Source organism: Lissotriton helveticus, chromosome 4_1 (assembly GCF_964261635.1).
Source record: "Lissotriton helveticus chromosome 4_1, aLisHel1.1, whole genome shotgun sequence".
In the NCBI taxonomy this organism is placed as follows: Eukaryota; Metazoa; Chordata; class Amphibia; order Caudata; family Salamandridae; genus Lissotriton; species Lissotriton helveticus.
Window position 1 is genome coordinate 74,665,435 of NC_136063.1, and position 23,851 is coordinate 74,689,285.

The following is a 23,851-nucleotide window of genomic DNA, read 5'->3' on the forward strand; positions in this document are numbered from 1 at the left end:
GGTATGTTGCAGTGGTTTTTGAGCACGCTGGACAGCCCCTCTTAGTAGTTGTGAGTAGCGATTGAATTGCAGATGCCCGCGGGTAGCACTGGCCTGTGGCGTGTTGGGGATGAAGACTAGGAGAGGCAGGGACAGTGCAAAAGTGAAACTGCTCCATGTGCCCTCCCTGCGGCATCGGCGGACAGGAGAGGTGATCACGGGGTGGACCAGGATTATTTGATTTAATTTCAACTGCTGAAGCCCTAACCCTGTAGTACAAGTATTTGTACCATTGCTTTAGCTTTGAAGAGTAACCCTGTACAGTGTGGGTCTGTACACAGCAGTGTTAACTGTGTTTTTATAGTGCTTATTGTCAAGCCGCTATAATGCTGTTTCGGGTCAGAACTCTGACCCAGACTGCTATAGAGACTTCTGGTTTTATTTGTAGTATGTTTTTCTTGTGCGTATTAAAGTACTTTTCTTTCATAAAGTAAAGCACAGACTGTTTTTAAAAAATATTTTTTTTTTATTGAAGATCTTTAGTGTCATTACAAGAAAAAGAAAACACATTTCGGCCTATCAAATTTGCCATCAAAGTAAGAGAGGAAAAACCAATATCCATTAACATCAAGCTTTCATCCACAATATACAAATCCGAATTAATCGAAATACGAACCCCAAATTAAATCAAATTGTTTGACCCTTCCTACCCTCAGAGCATACCCTTGCTCACATTTCCTAACTCTCCGCATTTTCTGTATCCATTCCTGCATTGATGGAGTCTGTTGTGACCGCCAGTTTTGGAGTAACAGAGATCTAGCAACTGCCATTGCAATGTAAATTAATTTAACCTGCGGGACAGAGAGCCTGAGATCAGGATCAAAAAGCACAGACTGGACATTGATCTTATTCGCTGGCACAGAGGCGCAACTAGAGCCACATATTGGGGGTGGGGGGGTTTAGAATAAATTTCGGGGGCGGGCTGAAACTTTAAGCAGTAGGTAGAGTGGCGCTGCAGGGGCTTTTAGAAGGGGTGAGACCTCAACTAAGCCTCTTTAACATGCACACGGTCTTTTAAAGACCTGTGAAGTGCTCGGCTGCAGCTGTGTGTGCCCGGGAGCTATGTGAGCCCGGGCTGCCACACACGACGGGGGGGGGCTGAAGCCCTTTGATTCCAATGGGTGTTGCATGCCAGAGCTGGTATCTCGGTGCAGCTGTAGTCTGAATGTCTAACCCGCCTCCTTGAGTAAGCCTCGGACTGCTCTGTCTCGCTGCCCTGAGAAGAGCTGCGGAGGGTACCTGGTTATCCGGTTTGGGGTCTGGTTGCACTGTGGCCACAGGACGCCAGCGATGAACCGCCCCAATTGATGCAGCTGGAGCCCATTAACCCCTGACTGCCCTGGCGCCCCAGGAACTTGGTCGTCACACCTGTTCTAGAAGTTCAGACTGAACTTTTCCTATTCAGAGTTTAAGACTGCTTCACATATGGCTGGATCCAAACTGAGGTGGCAGTGGAGAAGTGTGGCTCAATGGTTAGAGCGGCAGACCCTGATGCAGAGGTCTAGCCCGGGACCAGGGTTCAATTCCCGGCCTCGGCGGGTCTTGGGTTCCACGGACCTGATAATTCTCGCCTCGGTGCCTATTCCAGTCACGGAGTCCCACTCGGCAACTCTGGGCAATAGCTTGCTTAGCCTCCACACCGGCCCCAACAGCGCTAAGGAAGCCTGGCTTCACCCTGGGGGTGCCCAGGAGTGGACACCTCACAGGGAAAAGCCAGGATGGGTTCCACAGCGGTATGAGTACAAGCGCCTTGAGACCCTTGCGGGTGAGTAGTGCGCTATACAAGTATCAATTAACATTTACATGGTAGACAAAATAATGACGGACTGGGATGCGGCCAAAATGGATACCAGGAGATCTACAACCTATAGTGTTCCCTGAGCTGAGCCTGTCTCAAGCCCCGATGAGGACACGCTCCAAGCTTACAGCCTGTTGCCAGTCCTTCCAACTCGGATACGTTACTTTTAGTGTATTCACACCCAGTGCTACACCAAACGTGGCTCAGATTCAAACCTTAGACAGAAATTTGGAGACGATGGAAAATAATTTGTCTCACAATATGAGGAGGATGGTTGTGTGACGTTACAATACATTCCCTTGCAACGCATGCCTTTTCCACGCATGCGTTACAACGGGAATGCCATTACCATGCATATGGTTTACCACAAAAATGCCTTTACCACGCATACCTTTACAACGATTTTCGTTGTATGACTATGCACGATAATGCCATTTTCATGGTAAACCGACTGCAGGGCTGATTTAGTTAAAATCTATAAATATTTTTTTTAATAAATCCTAACCTAATAAAGTAGTATAATAAAAAAATATACTCAGTTTCTATGGACGGAATTCTCCTTCGAACACTGTTTTAATTGGTCCTTTCTGTATTTTTTTGACAACGCAGTACCTAGATGCACGTACGTAAGTACGTCATTAGGGAGGCTCTGGCATGAAAGACGAGGCACAGAAGAGCGTTTTTTAAGTAAGGTTTTTTTTTTAAAACCCACTAGTTTTTTTTGGGGGGGAGGGGGAGACCCCCTAACCCCACTCAAGCCCCCTTTTTTTAATTCGACATTTAACTCGCATTCCTTTACTACGTATCTCGTAGTAATGGAATGCGTGGTAAAGGTTATACGTGGTAACCACGCATGCGTTGTAAAGCATGCGTGGTTAGTGTATTCGTGGAAACGCCCGCATTGTAGTGGCTGTTTCCCGAAGAAGACTAATGGTTTGAAGACCTACAGTATGCCAGGGGTCTGGACACTCATCCAGATACTGGGCTAGTCTCTCCACCCAGGCCTGCCACTGAGGAGAGTGCGTCTTTTACAGTTGTGATCAGAAAGCCTGCGTAGGTCCTAGATCTACATTTCCCGATTTTGGAATTCAAAACTCACCTCATGGAGGTGCATCAGCCTGGCCAATCACCTACTGAACCTCTCCTGCCCTTTCATTGGGCTCCTACAGGTTCACACTTTGGCAAAACCCTGTTCTGTCCCTTCCCCCAAAAGCAGGTCGCCCGTCACCACAGACCAGCTCCAGGCAACCCTGAAATTCTCACACAGCATTCAACACCAGAAGCTTCTTGGTTCAGACATCCACAAGTAAAGGCAACTCTGACGCCTTTCCTACAGCCCTCTTAATCATAAATCAAAACATATGGAGGCATTTGGCCAGCTCATGTGTTCCTCTGCCAGCCTTGCCCTATGTTCTGTAAACATCAGCTGGCTCCTTGGTCGCTACACCCTTACACTATCGGACATGGTCCGTCAGATTTTACCTGCGATCTCAGATGACCTTGGGGCTTCTTTAGCCCACACTTTTCAGGATGGCTGGGATGCAGTGGAATGTGTTATCCAGTCTGGCCTGTACATGAGTGATTGCTGGGGCCAGGCAATTGGCACAAGTGTGGTGCTTCAGCGCCACCTTCGAATGAGGTCTATGGGCTTCGATGAGAAGGTGGCCTCGGCCTTTGAGTGATTCAGAGTCGCTCTACAGCTTGCTCATTGGGTCTCTCCACACCTGCCAGTCAGTTTTCAGCCCATTTCATAGTTACACCTGGGGTTTAGCATATCAACCGTGCCAGTCCCAGCACAGCAGGCTCCTCAGTCCATTGGAGGTTGAGGCCGTGGCTGTCCGAGGCATGGGTAGGGACATCTGGGCCAACTCACAGCTCAATCCCCAACCCTAATGCAACCACAACCACCAAACTGCTTTAGTGTGTCCTGACTGGCACACAGTCACCCCTCAGGAGGCAGTACCTGCCATTTACTTCATCGGTGAACAGACAGCACTTCGAAAGATGGGTCCTCCAAATTATAGAACGGGGATACACCCTCACAATATTTTCCACCGTGCTGCAGCTTCTCCCCCATCAGGGTGGCCGACAGAGGCTCACATATTCGTTTTGCGGCAGGAAGTGAAGGCCCTTTTGGCCAAAGAGGCCATAGAGAGGGTTTCAGGAGCAGGAACTGGCTGCTACTCCTGTTACTTCTTGTACTAAAGAAGGACAGAGGTCTTCTTATTTTAGATCTTTGACTGCTCAACAACCTTCTTGCAAACAGACAATCTCAAGATGCTTATGCTGCCCAGGTTTTGTCTGCCTTGGATTCCGGAGACTGGACGGCAGTGTGGAACCTGCAGGACGCCTATTTCCAGATACCCGTCCTGCAAGGCACAGGCGCTATCTATTCGCAGCTGAGCCCGGAGCATTTTCAGTTGGTGATGCTTCCTTTTGACCCGGCAAGTGCACTAGAGCGTTGACAAAAGTGAGGATGATGATGGGCGCTGCAGGCCTTCAAAGGTCGGTTGTTCCAGTCAATCCCTATCGCAGCAACTGGCTCTTGGGGGCAGGCTTTCCCCAGGCTGTCGTGGATCCCCTCTAGACGACAACAAACCTAACATCTTTGAGATTCACTATCTATGCATTGAAGTCCCACCTGACTCCTTCACAGATACTCCCGTTTATCCGAGCCATCCCGTATATTGTGCAGTTTTGTGCCTTCCTGTCTGAGCTGAGAGTCACGGACATATCAAGATATGATCCCGATTTTTCAGCCTCTTTCCTCCATTTTATGGGAGGAGCTTCTGTCATAGCAGCAGGGCGTGGTCTGGCACTCGGACATACGTCACCTGCTCCACCATGCGTGGATACTGAACAGATGCATTGATTCCATTTGATCTCAATCCCAAGGTTGGTGATGTTAATTTGGGAGCTAGATGCCCTTCCATAAAGTCAGTGTACTCCGGACGCTGGCACAAGTTTGTGGATTGGTGCATCAACTTTGAGATGGACCTATTACAGCCCAAAGTGCGGGATCCGTGTTTTTTTAGTTTTATCTTTGACCCGGCAAGAACTTGCACTGGGCACTTTTAAAGGTTATTCGTCAGCTCTTTCATCTTTTTTGTGTTTACCGAATTAGCCTTTGTTCAAATCCTGCTGTGATGACATTTCTTAAGATTTACACCACATTTTTCCTCCGATGCCCTGCGTGATGCCACAGTGTGACTTGAATTTGGTTCTCACTTTTCTAGTGTGCACCCCTTTTGTGTGCACCCCTTTTGTATGCGTGGACTCCTGAGGCGGAAGCGCTGTATGCGTGGACTCCTGAGGCGGAAGCTCTGTATGCGTGGACTCCTGAGGCGGAAGCCGGGAGGATAGATTGTTTTTTAATCACTTTAATCACTTAGCCACTTTTTAAAAAACTGTAATAACGTCATCTGTACCTTGCTAGAAATTTTAGAAATTTAAAAATACCTGATTACAATTGGACTCGAATTTGTGATTGTATTGCACCGCATTTAGCGCGGATTCCTGAGCAAGTTGGTAGCCGATTTTAGGGCTCCCGGTCAGTTCCACATCCACCCCCTCGAGGCGCCGACTTCGGGCGCCATCTTGGAAGAGGCACTGACAGCGCTCTAGTGACTGGGCGAATTGGGCCCACCACCTATAAAAGAGCCTCACTATCGAAAGTAGTACTGTATGCGTGGACTCCTGAGGCGGAAGCCGGGAGGATAGATTGTTTTTTAATCACTTAGACACTTTTTTAAAAACTGTAATAACGTCATCTGTACCTTGCTAGAAATTTTTGAAATTTAAAAATACCTGATTACAATTGGACTCGAATTTGTGACCGTATTGCACCGCATTTAGCGCGGATTCCTGAGCAAGTTGGTAGCCGATTTTAGGGCTGCCAGTCAATTCCACATCCACCCCCTCGAGGCGCCGACTTCGGGCGCCATCTTGGAAGAGGCACTGACAGCGCTCTAGTGACTGGGCGAATTGGGCCCACCACCTATAAAATGAATGCCTCACACCGAACACGCAGCGGGCGGGCGCAGCGGGCGCGCCGGAGGCGCGCCAGAGGCAAGCCCGTCTGGGCCCGGCCGGGCTCAGGGCCAGACATTATGCCCATTTCTCCAGATCCTCTCGATTCTCGGATTAAATACTCACGAGACGAACTCCTACAACTGAGAACCACAATCACTCCCCATGAACCACCACCATCTCCCCAGGCTGGCCCCCTTCGGAAAGAGAATCGCCAGACACCGAAGCGTGTAAGTCTTGCCCTACTTAACTGCAGATCTATTCCCAAACATAGCATAGAAATCAACTGGCTGATTCAAGATACAAACCTGGACATATTATTCCTCACGGAAACATGGCTGACCCCTAACTCTGAGGCTGATATTGTTAACATGTTACCCCAGGGATTTCTAATCCAGTTCCATAACAGAACCCAGGGAAAAGGAGGTGGCTTAGCCATAGTTTTTAGGGACAATCTTACATGCCGGATACAAGAGGGAGGAATTTTGGACTGTGAAAACATCAATTTTAACCTTCAAATTACCCCAAATAAATCCCTTTCGGGTATTCTTATATACCGCCCGCCCGGAAGCCTAGGACAATTCGTAGGCTCTCTGTTAGAAACCACAATCACCTCCTGTACTGCAACACCTAATTTTATTCTACTAGGAGATCTAAATCTTCATTTCGATGATCTCACTGATAAAATCGCAGGTGAACTTACATCAGAACTGAACGCGTTTTACCTCCCCCTGAAAAACTCTGAGGCGACACACGTTAAAGGACATCTTTTAGACCCAGTTTTCTCTAACATTTCTAAATTAGAAATTCTGCCCCCACTCCCACTACCTTGGACTGACCACTTTTTCATCCCGTTCACATGGCAAACCAATCTAGACATCCCCCAAGCTCAGGCACTTCGCACTCAGGAGAGAATATGGTCCAAACTCTCATTTGAGGATTGGACCCGGGAACTAGAACAATCTGTCCCTGACCCCTTGAAAGCTGATGCGAACTTCACCAAGTGGCTAACCACTACCCTTGATGCAGTGGCACCCAAGAAAAACTTGACGAAAAAAAAGTAAAATCTTCAAATCCCCATGGTATTCCCAAGAACTAAGAAACTTAAGAAAAATCTGCAAAACTCAGGAGCGTAGATGGAGAAAAGACTGGCCCCCCCTCAATAAAGAGAAATATAAGACAGCAATGAGGACCTATAAATCAGCTAGGAAAATAGCCCAAGCGTCCTTCTACGAAGACAAAATTAGAACTGCCTCCAACTCGTCCCGGGAAACCTATAAAATAGTAAAAGAGTTACTTAAAATACCCATCCCCCCTTTGACACAGGAATCCACGGTCACCAGATGCAATCAAGTAGCAGCTTTCTTTGAGAACAAAATAAAAAGCATCCTACAATCCCTGCCGCCAAAATCTGATAGTTATTCCCCTGCGGTTCCCACTGCCGCAGACATAGTCCCTACTCTGGATTCCTTCAATCAGATATCCAATGAAGGCTTTTTGAATGCTCTTACAAGCATGAAAAGTGGATCCCCGAATGCCCCTGCCCCTATTCACATCCTTCAGCAGGTGGGACCTACCATCTCGCCTTTGGCCACCGACCTTATCAAGGCCTCATTTGACCAAGGAGTGGTTCCCCCTAGTTGGAAACATGCAGTTGTTAAAGCGCTGCAGAAGAAACCAGGTCTCGATCCCCAAGACTTTGCAAACCTCCGACCAATCTCTCTTTTAAAAGGGATGAGTAAGATCGCAGAGAAGGCCGTAAACCAACAACTTTCGGCTTACCTAGAAACCAACAACCTGCTTCGCCCCTCGCAAACAGGGTTTCGCCCGGGTCAGGGGACTGAGACCGCCCTTCTTACAGTGGTCGAAGAAGCAAGATGCATCTTGGATTCAGGAGGATCGGCTTTACTGATCCTCCTGGATCTAAGCGCTGCATTTGACACTGTAGACCATGGGATCCTGATCCAGCACCTCCTTAATCTAGGTGTGAGAGGCACCGCACTGCGATGGCTCACATCCTTCCTGAAGGACAGAACTTTCCAAGTATGTGAAGGGAACGTGCGCTCCAAGCCTTTCCCCCTCCAGTGTGGGGTTCCTCAGGGCTCTTCATTGAGCCCTACCTTGTTTAACATTTATATGGCCCCCTTGGAGGATGTTGTCACTCCCTTTGGGATTAAAGCCGTAACATACGCTGACGACACCCAAATGGTTGTCTCACTTTCACTGGAAAAGGATAAAACCAGAAAACTACATGATTGCCTTGCAGGTATTTACAACTGGATGTGTGACTCTCGTCTCAAATTAAATGGCACAAAAACTGAGCTTATGCTCCTGGGACATCGAATAACATCTCTTCCCAACTCCATATGGCCATTGTGCCTAGGAGCTCTCCCACAACCAAAGAAAGAACTCAAAAGCCTAGGGTTCTGGCTGGAGCAAGACCTCTCCCTGAAAACACAGGCCAAAAAGACGGCTGGTACCTGTGTGGGCCTACTTCGCTCAGCCCGTAAAATTCTCCCCCTACTCCCAACACAGTCCCAAAAATTGCTCATTCAAGGTCTCATTTTAGCCAGATTAGACTACAGCAACGCCCTTTTCATGGCTGCACCTGAATCCACTATTAACATCCTTCAGCGCACCCAAAATGCAGCAGCAAGGCTGTTGACAGGCACCGCCCGGAGATCATCAGCAAAACCAGCACTCAGAGCCCTCCACTGGTTACCCATCCGGGAAAGGATTAAATTTAAGGCTCTGTGTATCACCCACAGATCCCTTCAGGGCAAAGGGCCCCCTATGTTAGGGACAATACTCTACCCCTACAAAACTACCAGGTCCCTGCGCTCATCTCAGGGCAACCTGGCCACTGTCCATAGAGTTAAGAAAGCCCGTACGGGAGGACGACGCTTTTCGGTTACGGCAGCAACCCTATGGAATTCCCTGCCAGCCAGGATGCGAATGGAACCAAACTACATGAAGTTTCGGAAACTTCTTAAGACACATCTTTTCCCACAATAATTAGTAATCCACTCATCTTTTCTTCCCTTCACTCAGTTTTCCACTGCACCCTCAGCGCTGGGACGCTTCCGGGCAGCCATGCGCTTTATAAATCCGTTTTTATTTCATTTTCATTTCATTTCATTTTGAGCCTATATCAGTTGTTCACTATCCCTTTTGGCTTTGAAAACAATCTTACTGCAGATACTCTTGGTCCAGCTGCCTTGTGCAACATTTTTTCCAGGCAAACTGGTGTTGGGAGCTCAAGCTGCATTACTGCCTAGAGTGGTAACACATTTCCATGTCGGGCAGGCTATCATCCTTCCTGCATTCTTTGCCCTGACTAGTTCCTCAAAAGAGGAGGAGAGACTGCATTGATTGGATCCCAGAAGAGCCCTCAGTTTTTACAATAGTCATATCAGAGACCACCACGGAAGGATAAACTTTTAGGGTTTCTGAGGAGCAAAGAAAGGCAAGGCAGTGCAGAAAAGAACCATATCTAGCTGTGATAGTCCTCTGCATTAACATCTGCTACGCACTAAATAAGAAACTGCCTCCTAAAGGGTTACAGGCTTATTCCACTCGAACCAAGGCTGCCACTACCGCGTTCAGGCTGCTATCTGGGCAGCAGTGCACATGTTCACGAAGCACTACTGTCTTGATAGTCCGGTCCTTTTAGTCCTGCAGGGACTTTTAATCCAAAACATTCCACCTACCCTCCACCTTGGGAGGTACTGCCCTTGTATCGCTTCACTAGGCGAGAAATCTACGATTACAGGTATCCATCAGAAGAACAAGTGACTTGCCTTTGGTAATGCTCTTTCTGGTGGATGCATTGTCTAACCGCAGATTTCTCACTGCCCTCTACCCCACCTTCACGTTCTGTGGAATGGACTCTTTTTCCTTCTAAAAAGTCCTAATCTAGAGATCTGCACACCGATCACACCAATTTTCTTCTGGACTCTGCGTCTGAGGTGACCGACAGCTTGCAAAAGAAACTGATGTCAGCGCACATGGGCTCGACATTTCCAGAGCAGGACAAAGTTGGTGTAGAGTAGCACAACACCACCTACCAGCAAGCAGGAGTACTGCCTCAGGGTTTCCGGATCCAGTCTGACACCTGGGGAATAATCACAAGGTGCAATTAGAGTGTCCACCAGAAAGAGCGTTACCAAAGGTAAGTAACTTGTTCGCCTCTCTTAGAGCAATACACAAAGCGTGTCTGGCCGTGTGTCTGTAATTCCTGCATGGCTAAGTCAGTCTCTCACCCACTCTTCCCAGTGAGAAGGGGCCAGCTCAATCATTTCAGACCATGATGATGGGAGACTGAGGCCTTCCTCGTGCTACTCATGAGGGGTTCTGAGAGGGTATTAAGCAAACACTACTCTGGGTTCTACACAAGGACGTTGGACACTCCAAGGAAATCTCAGTGCACAAAACTGCTGTGCAGCTCCTCCGAGACCCTTTTTGTGCAAACTGTCACTGTTAGTTGCCCTCTGCCCTGAACATTGCACAGTTATCACCAATACCCTCAGCCTGTTCAGCCACCATTAAATAATGTAGCATATTTTCATTTTATGTATTTATTTTATTTTTTACACTTGTGTCTCGCACGGCTACCCAAGGAGGGTTTCCCGGTGCCGACAACATATTGCTGAGAAGAGGTAGGGATGAGCTAGGTCAGTAGAATTATTTCTGGAAAAGCCAGATCTTTATGTTCTTCCTAAACCTGGCATAGTTTTCCTCTTTACGAATGTGAGGGGGAAGTGTATTCCAGAGAGTAGGCCCTAGGACAGAGAAGGATCTTCCCCCCATTCTTGCCAATCTGCATATCCAAACATACCTACACATTAAACACATCTACACCTGAATCGAAACAGTGAAACTTCATAAAGCAAAGACCAGCTAGCGTATACTTTAAAAATGCTTCGAATGGTTGTACGTGAACCATTGCATGACAATATCCCGGTCTCTACATCGGGTCTGGTACTGGTAAAGACATTGTGGCATATCTGGTTAACTTTACTGGTGAATGTTCAACAGGTGAAGGACGTGTCTCGTAAACCCAGATGCTGATTCTGATTTATGCAGTTTAATTACATGAATCATGCCTTCCTCTCCCCTCAGCGCATTAAGTGTATGTTCCCTACTCTGGCCACTGAGTTCCCTTGATGTCAACTGCTAGATGTTGGGTTTTACCACATGGTATGGGATTGCCCAATGCTGCACCCGGTCTGGCAAGCGGTCACTATCACTGTTGCGGAGCTCTCAGAACACACCCTTTCGCCTGCTCTCGAATCCTCTCTGTTGAGACTGCGCCCCAGAGCGAAGGGTGACACCCTTGCGCCTGCACCCGAATCCGGTCTGCTGGGCTACCCCACAGAGTGAAAGGCGGCACCCTTGCGCCTGCACCCGAATCCTGGCTGCTGGGTCAACCCCACAGGGTGAAGGGTGACACCCTTGCACCTGCACCAGAATCCTACCTTCCAGAGGGAAGGGCAATAGACACCTCCATGGGGTCATTCACCATACTTTTGTCCTATTTAAAAGGCAGGTATCGATGGCGTGGAGGGTGCCTTCCTAGGTATGCGGCTCAAGGTAATGTACACCTGGCCCAGGTGTGAGGCTCAAGGTTATGTACACCTGGCCCAGGTGTGAGGCTCGAGGTAATGTACACCTGGCCCAGGTATGAAGTTCAAAGTGATGTACACCTGGCCCAGGTGTGATGCTCGAGGTAATGTACACCTGGCCCAGGTGTGAGGCTCGAGGTAATGTACACCTGGCCCAGGTATGAGGCTCAAGGTAATGTACACCTGGCCCAGGTGTGAGGCTCGAGGTAATGTACACCTGGCCCAGGTATGAGGCTCAAGGTAATGTACACCTGGCCCAGGTATGAAGTTCAAAGTGATGTACACCTGGCCCAGGTGTGAAGTTCAAAGTGATGTACACCTGGCCCAGGTGTGATGCTCGAGGTAATGTACACCTGGCCCAGGTATGAGGCTCAAGGTAATGTACACTTGGCCCAGGTATGAAGTTCAAAGTGATGTACACCTGGCCCAGGTGTGAGACTCGAGGTAATGTACACCTGGCCCAGGTATGAAGTTCAAAGTGATGTACACCTGGCCCAGGTGTGATGCTCGAGGTAATGTACACCTGGCCCAGGTGTGAGGCTCGAGGTAATGTACACCTGGCCCAGGTATGAGGCTCAAGGTAATGTACACCTGGCCCAGGTATGAAGTTCAAAGTGATGTACACCTGGCCCAGGTGTGAAGTTCAAAGTGATGTACACCTGGCCCAGGTGTGATGCTCGAGGTAATGTACACCTGGCCCAGGTATGAGGCTCAAGGTAATGTACACTTGGCCCAGGTATGAAGTTCAAAGTGATGTACACCTGGCCCAGGTGTGAGACTCGAGGTAATGTACACCTGGCCCAGGTATGAAGTTCAAAGTGATGTACACCTGGCCCAGGTGTGATGCTCGAGGTAATGTACACCTGGCCCAGGTGTGAGGCTCAAGGTAATGTACACCTGGCCCAGTTTTGAGGCTCAAGGTAATGTACACCTGGCCCAGTTTTGAGGCTCAAGGTAATGTACACCTGGCCCAGTTTTGAGGCTCAAGGTAATGTACACCTGGCCCAGTTTTGAGGCTCAAGGTAATGTACACCTGGCCCAGGTATGAGGCTCAAGGTATTGTACACCTGGCCCAGGTATGAAGTTCAAAGTGATGTACACCTGGCCCAGGTGTGAGGCTCAGAGTAATGTACACCTGGCCCAGGTATGAAGTTCAAAGTGATGTTTGTCCTATTTAAAAGGCAGGTATCGATGGCGTGGAGGGTGCCTTCCTAGGTATGCGGCTCAAGGTAATGTACACCTGGCCCAGGTGTGAGGCTCAAGGTTATGTACACCTGGCCCAGGTGTGAGGCTCAGAGTAATGTACACCTGGCCCAGGTATGAAGTTCAAAGTGATGTACACCTGGCCCAGGTGTGATGCTCGAGGTAATGTACACCTGGCCCAGGTGTGAGGCTCGAGGTAATGTACACCTGGCCCAGGTATGAGGCTCAAGGTAATGTACACCTGGCCCAGGTATGAAGTTCAAAGTGATGTACACCTGGCCCAGGTGTGAAGTTCAAAGTGATGTACACCTGGCCCAGGTGTGATGCTCGAGGTAATGTACACCTGGCCCAGGTATGAGGCTCAAGGTAATGTACACTTGGCCCAGGTATGAAGTTCAAAGTGATGTACACCTGGCCCAGGTGTGAGACTCGAGGTAATGTACACCTGGCCCAGGTATGAAGTTCAAAGTGATGTACACCTGGCCCAGGTGTGATGCTCGAGGTAATGTACACCTGGCCCAGGTGTGAGGCTCAAGGTAATGTACACCTGGCCCAGTTTTGAGGCTCAAGGTAATGTACACCTGGCCTAGGTATGAGGCTCAAGGTATTGTACACCTGGCCCAGGTATGAAGTTCAAAGTGATGTACACCTGGCCCAGGTGTGAGACTCGAGGTAATGTACACCTGGCCCAGGTGTGAGGCTCGAGGTAATGCACACCTGGCCCAGGTATGAGGCTCAAGGTAATGTACACCTGGCCCAGGTATGAGGTTCAAAGTGATGTAGTACACCTGGCCCAGGTGTGAGGCTCAAGGTAATGTACACCTGGCCCAGGTGTGAGGCTCAAGGTAATGTACACCTGGCCCAGGTATGAAGTTCAAAGTGATGTAGTACACCTGGCCCAGGTGTGAGGCTCAAGGTAATGTACACCTGGCCCAGGTGTGAGGCTCAAGGTAATGTACACCTGGCCCAGGTATGAGGCTCAAGGTTATGTACACCTGGCCCAGGTGTGAGGCTCAAGGTAATGTACACCTGGCCCAGGTGTGAGGCTCAAGGTTATGTACACTTGGCCCATTTGTGAGGCTCAGGGTAATGTACACCTGGCCTAGCTGTGAGGCTCAAGGTAATGTACACCTGGCTCAGGTCTGATGCTGAAGATAGTGTGGTACCCCTGGCCCAGATACGAGGCTCAAGGTAATGTAGTATGCCTGGTACAGGTATGTGGCTTAAGATAGTGTTGTACACCTGGCCCAGGTATATGGCTGAAGGCAAAGTGCTGTACTTGGCTTGGCCACATGGCTGAAGCAGTGTACTTTACAGAGTCCAGGTTTAGAGATCGAGGCAGCGCGTTGTACACTGCCCTGGTGTACGGCTGAATGCAGGGTTTATCTGGTTCACCAGTACTAGTGAAGGCAGAGTGTTGTACCTGGCTCAACTATTTGAAGGAAGACAACGTGCTGCATGTACCTTGCCATTTACACAGCCTGGAAGCACAGTGCTGAATCTGACTTACCTGTACAGCTGACGGTAGTGTGCTGTATCTGACCCAGACATACCGCTGAAGGCAGAGCGCTGTTCCTGGTCGAGGTATGCAGGTGATGCAGAAGTGCTGTAGATGGCCTAGGTGTACCGCCGAGGGCTCTGCCTGCCCGGGTATATGGCTGAAAGTGTTGTATCTGATTCAGGTGTACTGTGTAAGCTGTAGTAGTGTATCTTGTTCAGCTGTGATGTTGATAGCAGAGTGTTGTACCTGCCACAGGTCTACAGCTGAATGCACAGTGATGTGCCTTGCCAAGGTGTACAGCTAAAGGCAATCTGCTATTCCTTGCTCAGGTGTATGTCTGTAGGCATAATGCTGTAAATGGCCGAAGTACACAGCTAAAGGCATAGGGCCAGATGTAGGTAAATATCATTTACAGATTCTAAAATACCGAATTTTACTGATTCGGTATTTTAGAATCGGTAAATGCTACGTAGCAAAAAATTTGGTAAGTATTCCCGAATCGGTACGATTCAGTATTTACCGAATCGGTATTTACCAAGTCGGTAATTCCCATTCATTCCTATGGGCCTGGAGGCCCATAGGAATGAATGTGAATTACCGAATCGGTAAATACCGATTCGGTAAAATAGGGAAACATTCAAGGGTGGCAGGGTGTCACATTGACACCCTGTTACACCCCTGAATAGTGCTTGTGTGCACATATGGCACACATACATGCCCTAAGGGCATGTATGTCTGCCACATGGCACTGTTGAAAATGCACAGATTTGCATTTTCAAAGGTATTCGGTATTTACCACCAACAAATACGTGGTGGTAAATAACTAATCCTTACAGCACATAAGCACTCTTAAAAGTGCTTCCTACATGCCATTTACCGATTTGGTAAATACCGAATTATCCCCTACATCAGAAATGGATCAATACCGTTCGGTAAGCCTGAAATTTACAGAATTTCGGGTTTACCGACCGGTAATGGGCTACCTACATTGGGCCCATAGTCCCTTACCTGGCCCAGATGTACACCTGGAGGTACATCGCTGTACCTGGACTCCTATGCAGCCGAAGCCATTGTGCCGAAACTGGCCCCGGTATTCAGTTGAAGGCAGAGTGTCGTATTTGGCCATGGTATGCGACTGAATGGAGTGTGCTGTACCAGGCCCATATATACCGATGAAGGCAGGGGGGTGAACCTGAGCCACGTTGTTAGAAGGGGCGATCTCAGAGGGCCAGGGTATGCCCACCCGACCACCCCGGGACCCACCTCTCCCACAGATATTGCCGAGTCTTATCGTGAGGTCCCCACCGAGAGTGGGGGACTTCGAGTCTAGGATCGTACACACTGAGCTCACACCACACTTACCAACGGACACCACACCGTAGGTTTTCAGTAACAAGTTCTTTATCAAACAGTAAGCAGCAATTAGCACTCTTATTTACAAGCGATCGAGGGATCATAAAGTCTTTGGGGATTCTGGAAGCGGGACAGTCTCAGTCTTTGGGCCAATACGAAGCGTACCCTGCGCGCAGCTCTCAATCCTCGAGCCGGGGGATATGGAAGATGATGGTCGTACTGGCGGCTTCACTCACTTCGAGACGACTCAGATCGTGGTGGTAGCGTTAATGGTCCAGCAGGACCACAGTACTCCTCGAGCCGCGACGAGGTCAGCAGGGCTCGATCCGGAGATGTCCTTGAGGAGCCGCGACAGCATCAGCAGGGCTCGGAGGTCTTAGTTCGGTCTTTGCAAGGATGAGCCGCGACAGCGTCAGCAGGGCTCGGAGGTCTTAATTCGGTCTTTGCAAGGATGAGCCGCGACAGCGTCAGCAGGGCTCCGATGGTCTTAGTTCGGTCTTTGCAAGGATGAGCCGCGACCGCGTCAGCAGGGCTCCGATGGTCAAGTTCCGGGTTACGAGTAGGAGCCGCGACAGCGTCAGCAGGGCTGAAGGATTCACAGGTTCAGTTCTCCCAAGGGTCAGCCGCGATCAGATCAGCAGGGCTTTCTTGTCCAGGATACAACTGCCCGCTGTTGTGGTGCGGGCCTTGAAATAGTCTAGTGGTCCTTTGATGTCCGGACCCTCGCAGGCGGAGGTCTCGGGCCTTGGGGGGGCTGGCCGTGGGAGAGGTCCGGCAGCTGGCTCTTTGATCCTTTGAAGATGCGTCTGGGAATTCCCAGACGCCCAACAGGTCTGGAGCCAGCCCTCGAGGAGGCCAGAGGTGCAATCGAAACTGGCCCACAGGGGAGGGCCCAAGGTGTGACAACAACCAGTCCCTCGGGGGAGGCCGGAGGTGCCATCGAAACTCCCTGGCTTATCTCACTCGAGGAGCCCTTTACCCCCCAGCCGGGATTGGCGCGCCTTGGAGTCTAAGTTTCGCTGGGGCCGGGGTCATGCTAGGCCCAGGGAGTCAGGGGTCTCGGAGAAGGAAAATGGCTGCCGGGCCTTGTGGGGCAGGCAGGCTCTGGGCGCTCAGAGCTGGGAGCGGGACGGGACATGCGGGGCTGGTCGTTGATTACGGGGTTTGGGCGTACAGGGAGCAGGGCGACCAGGGGACTCTGGGTGCAGGGCTACGCTAATGGGGTGCTGAGGAACGGGGGGGAAACCACGCCACGAGGCCAGGTCCAACACGCATATACAGGTGAAGGAAGAGTGCTGTGCCTGGTGCAGGCATACATCTGAAAGCCATGTATTGTATCAGTCTCTGGTGTAGGGCTGAATTTGAATGCCGTACTTTGCCCAGGTGTACGGCTGAAACCAGTGTATTATACCTGGTTCAGATGTACAGCTGAAGGCAGTGTATTGTACGTGGGCCAGGTAAATGGTTGAAGGCAGCGTGTTGTACCTGGCTCAGGTGCTCGGCAGTAGGCAGTGTTTTATCTGGCCCAGGTACAGGGTTGAAGGTTGAATGCTGTACTTTGCCCAGGTATACGGCTGAAAATAGTGTATTATACGTGGCCCAGGTATTCAGATGAAGGCAGTCTGTTGTACCTGGCCCAGGTATTCAGATGAAGGCAGTCTGCTGTACCTGGCCCAGGTGTACACCTGAAAGCATAATACTGTACCTGACTCTGGGTTACGGCTGTGGGCAGAGCACTGTTTCTTACGGAGTATACATGTGAAGGTAATGTGTTGTACCTGGCCCAGGTGTACAGTTGAAGGCAGTGCATGTTATCTGGCCCAGGTATTGGTTTGAAGGTTGAATGCTGTACTTTGCCCAGGTGTACAGCTGAAGGCAGTCTGTTACTCCTGCCCAGGTGTACACCCGAAGCATAATGCTGTACCTGGCTCTGGGTTACGACTGAAGGCGGAGCACTGTAGCTCACCCAGTCTAGATCTGAAGGCAGGGTGTTGTATTGGGCCTGGCATATGGCATGAGTGAGTGTGTTGTAAGTGATCTGGGTTCACTGGATAAGGTGTGCCCTCCCTGACCATGCACTTCCCCATGCTCTGTGGTCATGATGTAACAGTGGCTTTGGAGCGCTTACAGGTGCAGTGTGCAGGGTAGGATTGGCTCCAGCAGACGCCGTCCTCTGGTGGACTTTGATACCTGTTGTGCACCTGCGTCTAGAGGTCTGAGCTGCCAAAGGAGCTATAGTCCGCTTGCACCCTGGGATCATTTCTGTGGCAGTAGTTGCTTCTGAAGGAGGAAGGTGGTGAACCAGGTGAGTGTCTGACCCCCTGACTGGATGGGAGGGAGAGGGAAGGTCACCTGCGTGTGTACCCCATTCTGTGTGGAACGTGGCAATATGGGGACCTGTCATCCTGGTGGCTTTTATTTGCGCATAAAAAAAATAAAGTGCTGTTAAATTTGTTTTGGTCCACTGTATAACCTACCCCTAGCGAGGCATGCTGGAATTAGAATAGTAAATACACACTTCCCTGTGGCCGTGGTTGGTCTATATATCTGTGTGTGTGTGTGTGTGTGTGTGTGTGTGTTTATATATATATATATATATATATATATATATATATATATATATATATATATATTCAGAAGCTCTCGTGCTGACGCCCAAAGAAGGTAACCGCACTCCAGGATCAAGGAAATTATAGCTTAACCCCTTCGATGCTCATGACGAGCTCAGCTCGTCATGACCACACCCATTTCCATTATGGCCCAGCACAGCAGAGGATCTTCTCAAGCACCCAAGGTGTTAATTGACTCCCATGCATGTCCCTTGAAGGATATGATCATGGATGATATCCCTGTGTACCAGCTAGTGTGAGGCATGGGGTGGCACGCTGGCCCGTGGCTCCATTTCTACATCCTGTAACACAGCTGAAAACGTAGACACCACACTTCATCTCATCACTGCTGTACTACGGGCTTACAGTTCTCCCAGTTTACTTTTTGCAAAGTTTTAACTACAAGTTTAATGTATCCGAGGTATGATTATTTAAATATGGATTTTACAAGGTGTCCATTTCTTGCTGTGCTCAGTGGGATCTCCCTGTAATAGGCTTGCATCCTGGCACTGCCTCCATAGCTTGGCATCATCCAGAAGTCTATAAAAATGACAGTCACAGTTAAATAGCAACCCCTATCACCTGCAGCGCTATGAAGTAACAAACCTTTTCACGGAGCACTATATGTACACAAAATATAGTTAGAAGTGTGGAGTGCTGTTTTAAGGCATGAGCGCCATTCCTCGAGCTTGTTGCTGGTGGGTTTATAGAGAACCTTAGCAAGTCTTTAACTTAATAAAAGCCGAGACCTATTGCATTTTCAATGTTTGTTTGGCCATTATGTTCCTTGAGGTTGTTGTTGTTTCCAGGGTGAATCCAAGTGACTTAACATTCAGTGAAAGTTGGGGTTCAAAGCTGTTAAAGTTTGTCGTTCAGCCAGGTTAGTTTTGTTTCTTGTTTGCTGTTCTTGGGAAATACCAGGAATTTTGTCCTGTGTCTTGGTTGGGTTGAGCTCCAGGCAGGCGCTGGACATACAGGTCTGGATGATAGGCAGGGTGTTTGAGGTGTTGGATACCTGGAGCAGAGGAGACTTTCAAGTAGTTATGTATCATCGGCATATTGGTGAATCTTGATAATCTTGATACTTTTTTATTTATTAAACCAGTTTTTATTTATTTTATGAAGAATGCAAAACAGACCACAAACCATACAGTGCAAATGAGCAGTTACAATTGCAGACTGACAATCACATGTGCAGTTGATATAATGTACTTTGTAATCCCTAGTATTCCCACCATTTCCTTCAAATCTTTTGTGTTCGTTGGGACACCCTTGTGCAGCATAGACTGGTTCCTCCAGTTTTGCGCACCAGTCCATAGCTGTGCACTTTACCGCTACCACGGGAGGGCTATGTCCCTTTCGGCGACCAGAGTCCCCAGGCCCACAAGCACGTATTTGCTCCTGCTGCCCCCCAGATTGTCCATCAAGCCAAGAAGAGCAGTGCGGGAAGATTTTTCAATAGGCCAAATCCGCAGTCAAGGTAATGCATTAAAAATCAAAGCCAGTATCTCCTAATCGCCTGGCAGGCCAGACCACATGGAAGAAGTCTGCCGCCTCTGCTCCACTCCATGAGCATGTGGACGACCAACGCTGGCCCACCTGCCAAAGCTTCAGCAGTGTCTGATAAGTAGTGTGCAAGCAATTCAATGGAATCACACAGAACCTAGATTATATCGCCAATTCTCTCGGTGCCATGAGGGCCTCCTTCCATTCACTAACCTCCAAAGGGCCAAACCATGATTCTCAGCTGGCCCTCATAGGGGTGAATAAGTCAATATGCCAAAGCCTATGTGCCTGTACCCAGCAGATGCAGTGTTGTGTACCACGCTGAGGCTTAACCCCTTCGCTGCGGCGGCTATTCCGCCGCAGCGCTAAGGGGGGCGGAGCGGCGGTCCGTCACGGCCCCGCCGCCGCGCCTGCGCGGCGGTGATTTCGCGCCTGCGCGGCGCATTCTATTGAGCGGGTGGGGCCGTGACGGAACTGTTCCGTCACAAGCACAGCTCATCCGCGTGCCGTGACGGAGCGGTTCCGTCACGGCACGCGGATGAGCTGTGCTTGTGATGGAACGGTTCCGTCACGGCCCCACCCGCTCAATAGAACGCGCCGCGCAGGCGCGAAATCACCGCCGCGCGGCGGCGGGGCCGTGACGGAACCGTTCCGTCACCAGCACAGCCCACCATGGGAGGGGTTAAAGCCACATTGATCTAAGTGAATCAGCTTGTGAATGACCTTAAGGAGTCTATTAGCCAGGACCGTAGCAGGTTTTATTTCCGAACAACGAGTTCCTCTACCACGTCTTAACTACAAATTGCTTTACCACGAATTTTCATGGTAAAGGCATGCATGGTAAACGGCTATGCGTGGCTAAGCCCCCTCCCCCTGAGCCCTAAATACAACCCGCCCTCCCCTAATCCCTAAAAATGACCCCCATCTCCCTTCCTGAGCCCTAAGAACAATCCCTTTCAAAAATACCCCAAACCCCCACTGACATTTTTCACAAACCTCCGCACCCCCTAAAAACTACCCAGAATCCCCACCCCTAAAAAACTAACCCAAACCCTCCCACCCCCTATGAACTACCCCTCACCCCCAACCACTAAAAACTACCCAAAATCCCCTCACCCCCTAAAAACTATGCCGAACCCCTCACCCCCTAAAAACTACCCTCAACCCTCCCCTAAAAACTACTCCTCACCCCTGAAAACTACCCTGAAACCCCACTTACCTGTCCGTGTCTGCTTTCCAACGCTCCTCTCTTCCCGCTCATCTCGAACACTAGACTGACTTTGCCTTAACCACGCGTGTGTGCAGTTAAGGCAAAGTCGTTGTTCAGGCAAATCGTTGTTCGGCTTGCGGCCCTCCAGTACTCGTGACTCTGGCCTCGTTGTTTCGGATGTTTCCCCTGTAGTCGAATATTTGAGTTCATTTTTGATGATGGAGATTTGGCGGTAGGATGAGCGGTTGCTGTCTTTGTGTACAAACACTATGGCTGCTACGTTCAGCCCGTCTGGGAAGTGGCCCTTTACTAGGACCTCGTGATATAGGGTCATCAGGAGGGGAAGTAGTGACCTCAAAGTTTCTGGTAGTATTCAACTGGAAACCCATCGGAGCCCGGTGTTTTGCCAGAGTTCATATCCGAAAGACTCACTTGTTTAATGAAGAGTAATCGGTTGTTGTGGCTTAGTTCTGTCAGGTGCTGGTCGGGTAGCCAGCAGCAAATCAGCTATCAGTGGAGCAGCAAACTCGTGGGGCTGTGATGCTTTTTGCATTTAAGGGGCAATAATACTTTGTGGATGCAATTGCTTGAGCCTCCACTATTCTGCCTCACTCCAGATCCATAATGTTCAGTCTCTCCACTGTGCTGTGTGTTGCTAACCAATAGAGGAGTTTGCTGGACTTATCTCCCTACCCGAAGACCCGGCTTTGGGATGCAATCCAGCAAGACCGTGCCTCATCGAGGCAGAGTTGCCTAAGTGACTCTCTGTCAATCTCCACCTATCGGTATTGTCTCTTCCTCTCCTGACTGCTCTTCTGCAGGAGCAATGCAGGCCTCTAGCTCCTCTACCTGGTACTGCTTTTTCTTCTCCCCTGCCCTAAGGTGTGAGCGAGCAACTCTTCACAAGTATGCTTTACCTGCCACCCATAGGGTACCGGGTGATCCTACAGAGTCCTCATTCAGGGCAAGGAAGACGTCCAGTTCCTGTAAAAGGAAGTCTGTGATTTCAATAATTTTAAAATAACGCGCATTAAGGCACCAGCTAGGGCATATAGAAACCTGCCCCTCCCCCAATTGGATTTGCACCGGGGAGTGATCTGAATTCCCCCTTGGAAGGATGCTCACACCTGTGGAGTGGAGTAAGTGTGAGGCAGGCATAAAGAATAGGTCCATGCGGGAGCTCGTTTTGTGTGCAGCCGATGTGTCTGGATTCTAGACCCGCCAAACATTACAGAACCTGATGCTGGACGCCCAGGTTGCCAGCGACTTAGCCAGGTAATGCCATTTCTGGCCCTTTGTGAGCAATCTCCAAGTGCCAACATCACCATGTTGAAGTCTCCTCCCTGCACTGTATGGACAGCTGGAGCTCTAGCAATGAGGCTTTTACTGCATCAGGGGTGGGCCCAGGCATCTGTGGCGGGACGTGCTCACAAACCAGGTTATACGCATGGCCTGCAATCACCGCTTCCACCATTACATACCTGCCATGCGGGTTGGGCATACCACGAGAGACCACTATAGGTACGCTTTAGTGAATTAGATGCTACACCCAGGAGCTCCTAGTGCAGTGATTCTTACCCTGTGGTCCGACGATCCCAGGTGGTCCGCGAGCACTACTCAGAGGTCTGTGACTATGTAACCAAACTAAATAATAATAAAATGTATTCTAAATATATTAGAATTAATAAAGTGTATACAAATAAAGAAGCAAAATGAAAATGTTAAATCTTTTCCATAGTTTGATTTTGAATTAAAAACAAAATATTTCAATAATTGAACTTTTGATTGTTGTATACTTATCTTTGTATTTTTGTGTATTTTTTGAAGTTCAAAGCATAGAAATTGCATAGGCCAAGGTGCCACAGTTTCCAATAATAACTTAGTGGGGTCCCGGCATTCTAGTAATGATCAGTGGGGGTACACAGCAGACCAAGTGTTAAGAACTACGTCCCTAGAGAATCTGGCATGGTATGCCTTCTCGTAGCCGTATTGTGCCAGGAATGGACATTGAGTGCCCAGAAGATGTGTCTCCTGTAACAGTAGGACATCCGGTGACTGGCCTCTCGCAAATCCCAACACTGCATCAAATTTGGTCATTAACGTTCCATTTCATGATTTTACGTATCACCATGGCGTGAGGCGCCGGACGCGTGGAGGAAGGTTTCCAAATGCCTGGATCTCCCTGGGCTCCTCTGGGGCAGACCTCATCTGGTGATCCACCCTCTCCAACTGCATATTAGGATAGGATAACGATTTGTCAGGATCCCCGTCTCCACCCTTCCAAAGTAATCACCCCAACTCCCGCCCTCCCCACACTTCCACCCACAAAGCATTTGTCACCCCAACAAGAAAAGACACACAGGTCAGTAATATTACTGGGGCCGGTACATGCAGGCCACCCCTCCGGAGTAGACCTCCTCAGTTAGGATATCGGGCTGCTGGTGAGGAAAGTCACATCATCTCACTGGGTTCTCTCGTTGTTCATTCAGTCGGTCACCCAGCATTGATCCCCTGAGTAGATGGACCCTCAGACCGTGGAGCCCCTCCCCGCAAGGAGCTCGTGGTGTCGATGGTCCCGCATCTGCGCCTTTGTTCTTTATCTGCCATTGTGAGATACACCCCCACTGACAGCAGATGGACGTCCCTACAGCCCTTCGTCGTTAGCACATGCGGGGCATCCCCACAGGGACTCCATGTGGGGAACAGGGCCTCAATCCGTAGGGTTAACCAGGTACACTCCCGGTAAGGTAGGGGCCACAGACCCACATGTGCAGGGACCTGCCTGCGGTCCTGGCAGCACGTGCAGGCAGGCCCTCCACATAAGCCCCTCGGTGGTGCCTCACTACCGGGGTCCGTCTCTATCAGACCAGCACTTCCCCTGGCCCAAGAGGAGGGAGGCAGCAGAAGACAGTGGGGTGCTTATCCTCAGGGCCCCAAATGCCCAGTACACCATAGTAGCAGGGCCAGCTCCCCCTACCC

General features: G+C 49.6%; 1 protein-coding gene across 5 annotated transcripts in view; it reads left to right on the forward strand.

Moving 5' to 3' along the window:
* The window catches only part of SLC52A2 (solute carrier family 52 member 2), a 180,651-nt gene that overhangs the window by 85,848 nt on the left and 70,952 nt on the right, over window positions 1-23,851 (forward strand). For 2 of the 5 annotated variants that reach the window (XM_078686458.1, XM_078686456.1), the window contains exon 1: window positions 17,458-17,852. The exons of the other annotated variants lie outside the window; for them this stretch is intronic. The gene's annotated coding sequence lies outside the window, so the exon portion shown is untranslated. Of the gene's footprint in view, window positions 1-17,457; window positions 17,853-23,851 lie in introns of those variants that run through there. 5 annotated transcript variants of the gene reach the window in all.